General features: G+C 38.7%; 1 protein-coding gene across 4 annotated transcripts in view; it reads left to right on the top strand.

Annotated features, from left to right (window-relative positions):
- Positions 1-12,204, top strand: part of LOC139692447 (alpha-1-inhibitor 3-like) — a 90,052-nt gene that overhangs the window by 13,118 nt on the left and 64,730 nt on the right. The window lies entirely within an intron of this gene.

Consider the following 12,204-nt stretch of genomic DNA (forward strand, 5'->3'; position numbering starts at 1 on the left):
AATGATGAAGATAGTGCATTAGCACCATTATTAGTAAAAATGAAGACTGGATATTTCTTTTGCTTTTTGGATTTACAGAAGGCCTTCGGTGGAATATGTTGGATGAAGTCAGTGAAAGTATTTCAGAACACAGTAGTGAATTAGGGCAATAGTCAACATAACTGAAACCTGTGCATGATTCAGGAGATAATTTCTAGCATGATATACCATGAGGTAGTGGTAACAGATGGCACTGGAAGCCTGGGAGTAGGAATGAAAGCAAGCCTATCTTTTATAATATTTATATGGATTTCTTATCCTTATTATATAATTTAAATTCTATTTTTTGGGCTCTGATTTTTAATTGCACACCCCATGGTAATAGCCAAAAACATTTTTTAATGTTTCTCTGGTACTGAAACATACTATTATCTCAAATGACATTTTTCCTGAGACTGTTTAATATTTCTTCATTATGGACTTTTCAAACTATCAATTTTTTTGCTGCATATTGCCTTCAGAATTTGTTTTTGATCCAGAATAAATAATTTAATGCCAAATTGGCTGTTTTTGGATTAGTTCTTGTCCAAGGAATTTGTGAGAACTTATTGTTAAAGAAAGCCTGTTAAATTAAGTCCAATGAATACATTTGTAAAACCTCCTACTTCTGTTAATAATAATTTTTGGGACTAATGGGTTTATTTCAAGCATAAATTATAGATATTTTCATGTCAGCATCTACTATAAAGGAAGTAGTAAGATACTACGACAGGACTATGTTGGAGAGCCTATTCATTTCAGTAAATTCAGAAAAATTATGCCAGGATCTATTTCCCTCATTAGATAACTACTTTTAAAAATCTTATTGTTATTACATTACAAAATCATGCTGAACCAGATTATGGTGGATAAAGCAATAAATACACAAACTAGTATGTGTATGTTCTTGTGATTACATAGCTAAATTTAATGTCTATGTTCTGATCTGATGTCTATGATCTGTTAATGTAATGAATTGGACAGATAAAAAGATGAGTTTTATTGTGAGACTGAACCTAAATTTGAATGGAGAAAAGCGAAGTCATAGGGAGTGAAGATCCATCAGGCATAGAAATGAAAATAGTAAATTAAATGAATTTAGTTTTTCATATTCCTTTGAAAACTTTTAATATGCTCAGCATAAATTTGAACAGCAATATATAGGCTAAACTTCTGAAAATTATGCCTGATGCTTATTTTTCTAAAAAAGCAGATGCAATAAATGTGTATAATAATTAAATTAATAAATTAGGAAAATATTCAAGTCATGAATGAGTTAGTGGCACTGTTTTATATAATTGTAATTGTGTGAGAACTGCAGGGAATTTTATTCTACATCTGTAGTTATCATCCTACCTCAGAGACAGCCCCAAAGGGCTGCCAAAAGTGTAATTCTGTGGACACCAGGATTACAAATGTTAATTCAATAAATGTATAGGCATGAGGTCAGAAGGGCCCATGAAAGTTTGAGTAAGTTTTTGTATCAAATGACTAAATGAATTCATCAGTCAGCATATTTCATGGCAACTGCAATCAGGAGTTGTGAAGCCACTGATGCACAACTACTGTTTGCATAGTATTCTCCCCCTTATTGAATAATATGCAGTGGATTCCACCTTTCAATTACCTACGTAAGCATAGAGAATGGTCACCAAAAATCTTATACTGGCTGAAGGCATTTCTTGACATCTTAGAATAAGACCCTGATGAAATGAATTTATTCTCCCTAAAATTTCTATACACTGGGACACAACCAAATTTAATGTGTGGTAATGACACCAATGGAAAAAATCTGAACAGAGGTGGGAATACAAAAAAAATCACTCAGCCCTTTAAATTTTTACAAAATGATTAATGTCATGTTAAATGAGTAAAGTTGAAATACTTAACCTTGTTAACTCAGTCCTTAAAAGTGCAAACCATGACAAATGACAAATATTATACTTAAGATCTTCCATCCACTTCCGTTTTCTCCACAAGGCGGAATTACAATAGCAAATTAAGGTTCCTTAACCTTATCTAGCTCTGGCTTTATTTTCAGAGTCATTGCTTGCATTCCCAGAAAGGTTGTTCAAGTCATGAATATAGGTTCAGTGTTCAGAAGGCAGTAAGCTGTTAATGAGTAATATTAAAATAACATGGGTGACTAATTAAGGTTTTTTCGCCATAAATAACACATGTTAGTTAGGTGTAGGGAATGAATTTTTACGTCAGGTATTCATATTTTCATTACTGTTCCAACTACAATTGTCTTTCCCATGCTCAAAAAAATTGCAAATGTATTTTATAAGTGAATCAAAATAACTTTTAAGAAATACATTTTCAATACAATGTTATAGCAGAAGTTTCTTACCGTGTTTCTATTGCTTATCCCTGTTCCTCTAATGGCCGCGCGTCGAATGGAACCAGTAGGACCCTTATCTTATCAGAATATTTAGAGGAGTGTATTGATATATATATATATATATATATATATATATATATATATATATATATATATATATATATATATATATATATTTATTTATTTCAAACAAACCACATAGATAGATAGATAGAGTGCTTCCGCAGTGATATTCTGCTACAGTTAGCTGCCTTCAAAGATGATTAACTGTAGGAGTGCATATGCCTTCATTGTTTTTATTGCACCATAAACCGTTTTTCGCAATATTTCCTTCGACGCTTTCCCGAATAATAATAAGAACTACTATGCCGTGCTGAGATTCACTCTGTCGTTAGACAAAGGGCAGTAGCTCTACTCATTCTCCTTACAAAAAGATGGAGAGCGGCGTGGAAGGCTGACTGATTTAAACATCCCGGAAGTCGAATCCGATTATCATTTTACTCCATAGCCACTGAAGCATTCCTTAATTCGCCGTAGCACAAGATTAATTTCCAATGATATATTTGTAAATAGCGAAATAATACATTGATTTCGACACATCTATTAGATGTATACATCGCATTTCTCCGGAGAACGCTTTGTTTCGCCGCATCACGGTTGGACTACTTCGCAACCTGTGTGTGGACCAAGGCGGCCGATGACGCAACGATTGCGAGGGTTGTCGAACGTCGCTGACCGTGGATATGATTTCATGTTTTTGCGTGCGAATGTGTGTGAGAGGTACATCCTTGCGAATGAGACGACGACTTCGCTCGCATTGGGTAAATTCAGACGATGTTGATATCCCTTCGCCGCACGGTTCAATCACTTTCCCACTGCCATTCACGAGTGACCTAAATGACCTTGTGAGGTAATAAAGGCAGCGTCATATGAATTCAAGCCGCCTTTTTCATGTATTTATATGCACACCTCTCCTTGGCGAGGGCTCGGTCTGAAGTCTATCTAGTGCCGCCAGAAGAAAATTGTAGAGCATGGAAAACAATTATTGAGGTGAAAGATCAGTTCGGATTTACGTACGAGGATACATAATCGCATGGCATATAGCGAGCGGTATTGAGAACATTGAGAGGAAGTACTCAAGTGGAAAGTAACCGCGACACATTCGCGTCGTGCATTTCCAAAAGGAATTCGACAGGTTCGAAGAGTTCCTATCTAGTAAATATTTCGAAGGTCTTCTTCCTTCATCAAGTATACCTTTATATTATACGTAATTTTTACGTTATCACCGGATGAAGCCATTACTACTAAGTTGTGGAAATGAACACCCTTCCAGTTTTTCTTCCAATTTTCATTTAATATTCGTATTTTATCCTGAAGAAGCTTCTTCCGGCGTCCCCACTATTTCAGGAGATTATTATTGGTCTTCAAACGTTTCAGGTAGATTTTGAATGGATGCAGACTGTATAACGGTTCAACGACCTTGCCTCTCCTATCGAAGCACAACCTGACATACGACGCTAAAACAAGCCACTCTTCGATTCCGCATAATTCCTTCCTCCCTTCATTCCATCCGATAAACCTATTACATTATTATCCCCTCCTTGCCTGCCTAACTTTAGCAGACTTAGACATGTACGGGTTGCCGATAAGTCACCTATCCCTACATTCTACACCTGTCTTCTGCAACTCATTAATCCATTCTACCCAATTAATACTTTTAAACGCCTCCCCTAAATCTATGAAACAAAGAAACTCATAATGATTCTGTTCCTATCTATTGGTGTTCTTGTTATTGCTGTGGCATCACAACTGCATCTCCCCTTCCTAAACCCAAATTTACCATCCCCTTAAGTAATCATAGGCCCTGCTCTTCATTCTTTTATTGATGACCCTGGGAACAACTATGTTGTGTACTCGTCAACGATAGCCTTTCCTTTTTTGGGATATAAACCAATACTGGTCTGAAGAAATCTTCTGGACAAATACCTTCCTCATGAATGCTACGAATTTGTCTATAAAAACTCTTCCTCCCACGTTTTCCCAAAACCTTGAGTAGTTCCACGGGAATGTTATCAATGTGCTGCCTTATTTGATTCCAATTCCCATAACATCCTTTCTATCTCGCCATCATTATCCATCTCTCTCGAATATTTCCTGGTCCAATTAATAATTTTTATGAATTATCTTCGATTGCTTGAACATATTTTCCTTCCTTGCTTCCAGACAGTACTTTCACCAACCTGTTGCGTGCTAAGAGGTCCCTCTTCCTTTGTAAATTTTCCATATTCTCGCACTGGGTCTTCCAGCACGCTTCGTCCGCTCGCGCCTCGGTGTTTTATTCAAATATTTGTACCCTCGACAACCTAAATCTTTGTTTGTATGCTTCCATTTCCTTTTTTCGTCTATCTTTCTAATCATCTCGCTTATAATCTAAGGTTTTTCTTGTCCTTTTCCTTGTTAAAATTCCTACAGTTATGCTGTGGCTTTTGATATTCCTCTTTTGATATGTTCCCATTTTGCTTTAGTTGTATCCATCTCCTCTCACTCATTATTAATCTGCAGCTTACTCTGCAGATTACTTCTTTCATGCCTTTGTCATTCCAGTTACCTTAGTCTGTATCCAACTATAATCCGCGGGCATTTTCCATGCACACCTATGCCTATTGTGTCATTTAAACGATGTTTTTCTAATCATCAACCCCTGCCTTCAGTTGAACTATATTGCTTTCTCCCTTTTTTGTACGTAAACCACAGTCCCCTATTTCACTACAAACTCTTCCTTCATCTACCGTTACGTTCCAATCCCCTATCACTATCAGGTTTTCCATTCGGGAACAACTGCAATTATTTCCCCTAATTGATCATACGAGGCATGTTGAAAAGGTTCCCGAACTTTTTTATTCTAAAAAATACTTCATTAACAAATTATTGGTCGGGGTACCCTACGAAATAGTCTCCTCCGCGACGTACATATATGTACACTTATCTCAACGGTGTTTCCACTTTTTGAAACAGTCCAACAACGCTTCATCCGGAATGCACATACGCTCCTCCTCCGAATTTTTCTCTATCTCTTGAGTTATGGCAAATATGTTTCCTTTGAGCGGGGTTTTTAGTTCGGGGATCAGGAAAAAGGTACATGGGGCTAGGTTCGTTGAGTAGGGAGGGAGTAGGGAAGCACAGCGGTCTTGTTTTTTTGCAAAAAACTGACGAGTTCCTGAGAGACGACTGAACCGGCGCGTTGTCGTGGTGAAAAAACCACTCTTCCAAAGTTCGGGCCGTTTTCGCCAGATTCTCTCTCTCTCTCAGGCGTTTCATAACCCCCAAGTAGTTCTCAGTGTTGTCTGGCTGGCCTTCAGGTAAGTATTCGTGATGCATAACCTCCTTTGCATCGAAAAAAACAGTCAGCATCATCTTGGCATTCGAGCGAACTAGTCGAGCTTTTTCGGGGAGAGGGACGTTTCCCCAATTCATTGCGAAGATTGCACTTTTGTTTAGATGTCATATTCATAAATCCATGACTCATCACGTTATCATCCTGGGAAAGAAGATTTCATCCTTCTCAGCTCAATCTAACAGTTTCTGACAGAATTGAGCACGGTATTGTTTCTGGTCTGCCATCATCTGGCGAGGCACGAATTTGGCGGTAACTCGATGCATCCACAATTGTTCAGTCAGGATTTCATAGCACAAACCGATCAAGATGCCACACTCTTCTGGCCCCGGTGGCGGCGGGGTAACGTCCTCGCCTACCAACTCAAAGGTCGCGGGTTCGATTCCCGCCCTGGGTGGATTTCCCTCCATCTAGGGCTTGGTTGTATGTGAGAGTCTTCAATATAATGTCTGTAATGTAGGGTTAGGTGGAAGAAGGGATTATTAGTCTCAACCTCGCCCAATTAAGTCGATAAATAAATAAATAATTTCTCTTACAGTGAAGCGTCGATTTTCACGAACGAGATCACTCACTCTCTCGATGTGGCGGTCATCAGTCGACGTTGATTGCTCTCCGGAACGCTCGCCGTCTTTCACTGATTGCCACGCCTTTTGGAACCGGGTAAATCACTCAAAACAAGTGGTACGTTTCATAGCATCCTCACCATAAGACTTGGCAATCAACTAAAAGGTTTCCATTGAGAATTTGTTGAGTTTCACACAGAATTTCACAGAACAACGCTCTTCCTTCAAAGTTTTATTTTCCGCGGATCCAATATTTCGCCGCACTCCACGAACACCCATTCACATAAACGGTCGTAGCTAATCAACAAAAAAATATATCAGTAATTTGGTTTGATGCTGTCATTCGGAAAGTTTCTGCGGACACAATTCCTCCAAGCGGATGAAAAAAATAACCAACAAGAGGAGCGTTATAAAAAAGTTCAGGAACTTTTTGAACAGACCTCGTATACCCTGCCAACTTCCTCCTCCCTATTGCTTGGTGGCGTGTAGATCTGAACAATTAATATCTTCGTTGGTCTTCTGTTACGTCCGCTAATAATATCTTGTCACTTACTTCCTCTATAACAAATTAAAGGAAAACCCCTCCAGTAGTAAAAAGTTAGCACCACTCGTCCCGCAAAGAAAACTAAATTTGTTGTGATGGTTTGTGGGAAATGAAATTCCATGACAGTGACCAACCAAAACCGCTCAACCAGAACACCCTTCTGTAGTAGTTTGCGGGAATGTTTCTTCCTCGCCAGTGACCAACCACAGACTCAAACACACAAGCCCAATTGGGATCCTTCACAGGTTTAAAGGGACTCCGTGAAGGATACCTGGGCTTATTAAAACAAACACACCTTCCGCGATTTTTTACGGGAATAAAGTCCGCGCTAGGGACAACCACAGAGCTGACAGACCCACGAGCGCTCACATATTCAAAAAGGGCTTCACTACTGGGAGCATATCACTCAAATTGAGCAACGTCAAGAGATAAACTACAAACAGGGGAAGACGAGGGTGTGCGTCGGACACGAGTATTTCGGCCACAAGGTGACCCTCCTCGGGGAACTGAAGGAAAATAGACACTTGCAACAGGAATTTGCCAGCGAATCAGGAATCGGACAAACTTTCAATACATACTGTGAAGTGAAGAACTCCATCGCTCCAATAATCCCTACTATCCTTCCTTCTCGCCCCGAACAGCCCTAAAACATCTATATTTCCCCTCTCCATCTAGCGTTTTGTATTTCTTGATTCCCCAGTCCCCAACCTCATCCCAAAATTCCAACTCTGACCTATACCCGTCATAGTAGGATGGGAGATTTAATTTGGGTGGTTTCCCATTGCTTTCCTCAATAGTAGTTTTAATATGATGCCATCACTCAAGTGGCCAGCCCACTGGCATCAGACGCCTTTGTCGGCGTCTTATTGAGGAACAGGCGCTGCGTGGACTATTCTGTCTGGTTCCTATCCTTCGACCTATCTGGCATGGGTGACCCTACCAGGAGCAATTATCATTTCTCCCGCCAGCACAGCTCTAGCGATCATCAGAATACTCAAGCGCACTTACACCTCGTCGGCGGGTCATAGTCAAATGGGAGAAGTGATTGATGCTGTTTAAGGGCTAATAACTTTCCCTTTTGGTCCATATGCGATTAGTTAAGTCGTTGCCTGATCATTTCTAATGCATATGCTATATTTTTTTAAAGTCTGCAGGCAATCATTAATGAACCGTAGAATAGACGGAAGCAGTAAAAGGGTTAACTAGCAGAAGACAATAGCCCCTTGGTTTGTGATATTTTCACGAGCGCCGCCGTTTCTAACGAGATTTTGGTAAAAAACAATAATCTGATTCATTCAGGATTCAGCTTTTAATTTTTCTATGTGCAGTTCAAGTACTGCAATACATGGCAATTGGAATTAAATTTGAAGAAATGCGTAGTTATACATTTTTGGGAAAAGAGTAACACCCCCCCATTTAGTTACAAAGTGAAGCAAACAGAAATCGCGAGGGTAGATTCCTTTAAATACTTGGGTGTAACAATTACTCACGATCTGTCCTGGGGAAAGCACATACGGGAAATATGCGGTCGCGCTAATAAAAAATTGGGATTTGTAAAAAGAGTGCTGGGTAAATGTGACGAAAAAGTGAAGGAACGATGTTTTATTGCCCTTGTCAGGCCCCACCTAGAGTATGCTGCCAGTATATGGGATCCTCAAGAGATAAATTTAATTTCGGAATTGGAACGAGTTCAGTGGAGGGGGGCTAGATTTGTCAAAAATTGCTATGGCCAACGCAGTAGCGTAACTACTTTGCTAGAAATATTTAGGCTGGGATTCCCTTACACAGCGGCGTTTACAATATAGATTAAACTTATTAAAAACATTTAAAGATGGGTCCTTTTCCGATGACATCAAGAACATAATACGAACCCCAACGTATTACGGGCGGAGGGATCACGAATGTAGGATTAGAGAGATTGACTGCAGGACAGACAGATTTAAATGGTCATTTTTTCCGAGAACAATAAGAGACCAGAATTCTTGTAATCGAAATCCCCCAGGAGTCGGCTCGACATAATAAGTATTAACCTACAAGGTAGCGACTGCGCAGGGTTATACGATTATATTTATATATATATATGTTTTATATATATATTTTTTTGCAGGTTTCCCTTACCTTTCCCCATCCATTTGAAAAACCCTAATCCCCTCATCCCTTACCCTTTCCTCCTGGTGCTGCACCCCCTGCCACACACCTTTTTGGTGGTTTGCAGGGTATTGATGTAGATGTACTGAAGAAGTAAATAAACTCTTCCGCTCAATTCCTGTCTCGTTTGTATATTCGTCGGAGTATTTCGCAAAAACGGCGGAAATGAATCGATCGAAAATACCTAGTATTTGTTGCATGGAACAATAGAAAAAAGAGGTTTCAATAGAATATCGTCATAAACAGAGTTAATCATGAAATTAACTTCGGCGAACGCTGGCCGACCCTCCTCCCTCTTCCTCACCGCATTGCCTCCTTCCGTCTCGCTTCTCATCCCGCCTCCTCTACCTCCCCCTCCCTCTCTCCAACCGCTCCTCTGTTGATTGGCGAGAGTCCTTGCGCCTCCGCACCCAAGCCAGGGCAAGGGGGGCGGTTCACGCGTATTTATTTTATTTATTTTATTGCACAACACAACATACATACATGTATTGCACATACACGGGCAATTACCCATTAAAATTTAAGAATATATATATATAAAAAGAAAAAGAAATTTCTTCACAATTACAAATTGTATCTCAAACATCGCTTAAACTGCATAGCATTCATAGCAAAGAAATCAATTTCAGGAGGAAGTTCATTTCCTTCCCTCAGAATTCTAGCTATTGGGCTGTGGTACATATAGTTGCGTCTATAAAATTCTCTGTGAAATAATAACTTGCTTCTGGTAGCATAAGAAGGCGTTTGCAAAGAGACTAATTCCAAAAGTTCTGGACTGGACACGCTATTATTCAACAATTTGTGTAGGAACATCATATCTGCCATGATGCGCCGGGAAGATAAAACTGAGATCCCCAGGTCCTGCCCATGGGGCAGGTTCCCCTAATGCGTTACAGAATACTGATGAGCAAAACGATTATCAAGAAGTTTTGATTCGTGACTACTGTCTTAATTTTTAGGGAAATAGGAGGAAGCTAACGAGCTTCGACGTGCAGACTCCTCTGTTCGAGGGTACGTTGTTTAAGTAATACTCCATCCAGCAGTGCACCTTAAAACATTTCTGCCTCTCGGTTTGGTATATTTTTTATTCTTTATTGGATAAATAATAGTTATAGTGTTAGTTTCGGTGCGGATATTGCAATTCGTGATTACTGTCGCCGGCAAAATTATGTTGACCTGGATTTTGACACATTCTGCAGCAGCAATTGGATTGATGACTAGAACAAGTAATGCATTTTTTAAGAGAGCACGTATTCGTCCTTCAATGATAAACACTCCAAGTTGATATTTTACAACTACACCTGCTGTTTTGCTATCGGCATACTCAACTATATGCAGTTGTGCAGTTAATGGGTCGTCGTTGTAAACGACTTGAGAAAAATGTATACTATGTTAACTCTCGAAGCTACAATTCAATTTGCTAGACCTTGGAATGAAAATGAATGACCTTTTAAATGAAAAATAAAACTTTCAAATCCGCATTTTGTGCCATGGAACTATGTAGAAAGTGCTGCGCCCTTTATTACCATCGGCAGACTCGGTATGTTCAAACTACGAGGACTTGCAAAATTTCTTGTAGCTTTGAGAAAAGTGACCATGTTTACAGCTTTCCATAACGATGACAGATCATCTCAGCATAATAGTATTTTGATCAAAGTAAGTATATGATCCCGAAGAATTACCAATTTTCAAGTGATTAATTCAAATGATTAAATTTTTACCAATTTTTTATATCTGCTATCAAAAATCAATTGTAGGCAACCATTTTTACCTCCGGCCGTTTTTATTCAACTTGGGCCTACATTATATTATTTGGAAAAAAGAAACAGGATTTTTTCTATGATCAACTGCAGTTGAGATAGACACCTATTCTGGCGTGCCTGTGAGCCATGGAACGACAGCTTCGACCTTACGTCATCTCTTTGTGCCTCTGAGTTGAAAAGACCACTAGCCGTTCAAACACTTAACCTAATCAGGCACCATCTTGTGCACTGAAATCTTATTTCTATCACATAAAATAGTAATCACGTTGTAATGGCAATGTTATTATTATTTTTATAATGAATTTAGTGCTATTACAGTTACTTTAAGAAGAAGAAGAGGTGGATGCGTTTATGAGGTGTAGTGGAAAAGTGTAACCACAAAACTAAAATGATCTTTACATAAATGGGCATGCATTCATTTTTTTATGAGAAGCTTCAACTAGAGGAAGAAACAGCTAGGCCTTGACTTCGACCAATTAAATATGTTGAAAATAATTATCACAGAGACACAACGTTACAATTACTAAGTAGGCAGACCTATTTTGCTCAATGACAATGAAGATTTTGGTGAGTCTTAAAAAGGTGAGCTTGTGCTGCTTGGTAGGAACAATTTAAATGCCTGGAGTGTTCAGTTGCAAAATATATTGCATTTTGACTGTGACAGTTTCAGAAAGAGAGAAGCAGCATGCAGAAAATGGTTTCTATCATTTGAAGAAAACTCCATGACTGGCTGTGGGTTCAAAGCATGAAAAAATGGAATCCGATATGTAATGCATGTTAATGTGGAGAAAAAATAAGCTCATGTCTCTTCCTGTAAATCTCTCTACTGTGGATATGGCTAATGTAAACAAATGAAACAATGATACTACATTAAATCTATGGTAGAAGTCATTCAGTTTTTATTCATTAATGATCTAGCTCTTAGCTTGGACTCTGAGTTTGAAGAACAGATACTTGTTCATGAAACATTTTAGTACATCTAGAAAAAAGATAAAACACCTGCAGAATGTGCTGAAAAAATGTCACCTACCCCTCTCTTGAGAATGAGATCATCAAATTCAAGGCAGATGGGGTCCATGAAAGTGCAGTAGGACACATTGAGAATGTAGACGTTCCAAAGTATAGTCTTCTTAAGGATTGAATTCATTATTAGAATAACAGGGAATTTACTGAAATTGCTGCCAGGTGTATTAAACATAGTCTAGTAAAGAGTCTTTGCTTAATATAATGACAGCAAGAAAACATTGATTTCAAAACTGAATATGAATCCCTTATTACTGAATCCCAACAACTGATTTCAGAACAAGGAAAAGCCACCAAAAGATCGTAGGAAGGAATTTCAGACATGTATTTATAGTCAGAATTAGTGCAACTATTTGAAATGAGAAAAATACAGCATTTAAGAGCATAGGTATTTCAACAACTTCACT

This window comes from Hetaerina americana, unplaced genomic scaffold (genome assembly GCF_022747635.1).
Source record: "Hetaerina americana unplaced genomic scaffold, ioHetAmer1.1.p SCAF_1, whole genome shotgun sequence".
Taxonomy (NCBI): Eukaryota; Metazoa; Arthropoda; class Insecta; order Odonata; family Calopterygidae; genus Hetaerina; species Hetaerina americana.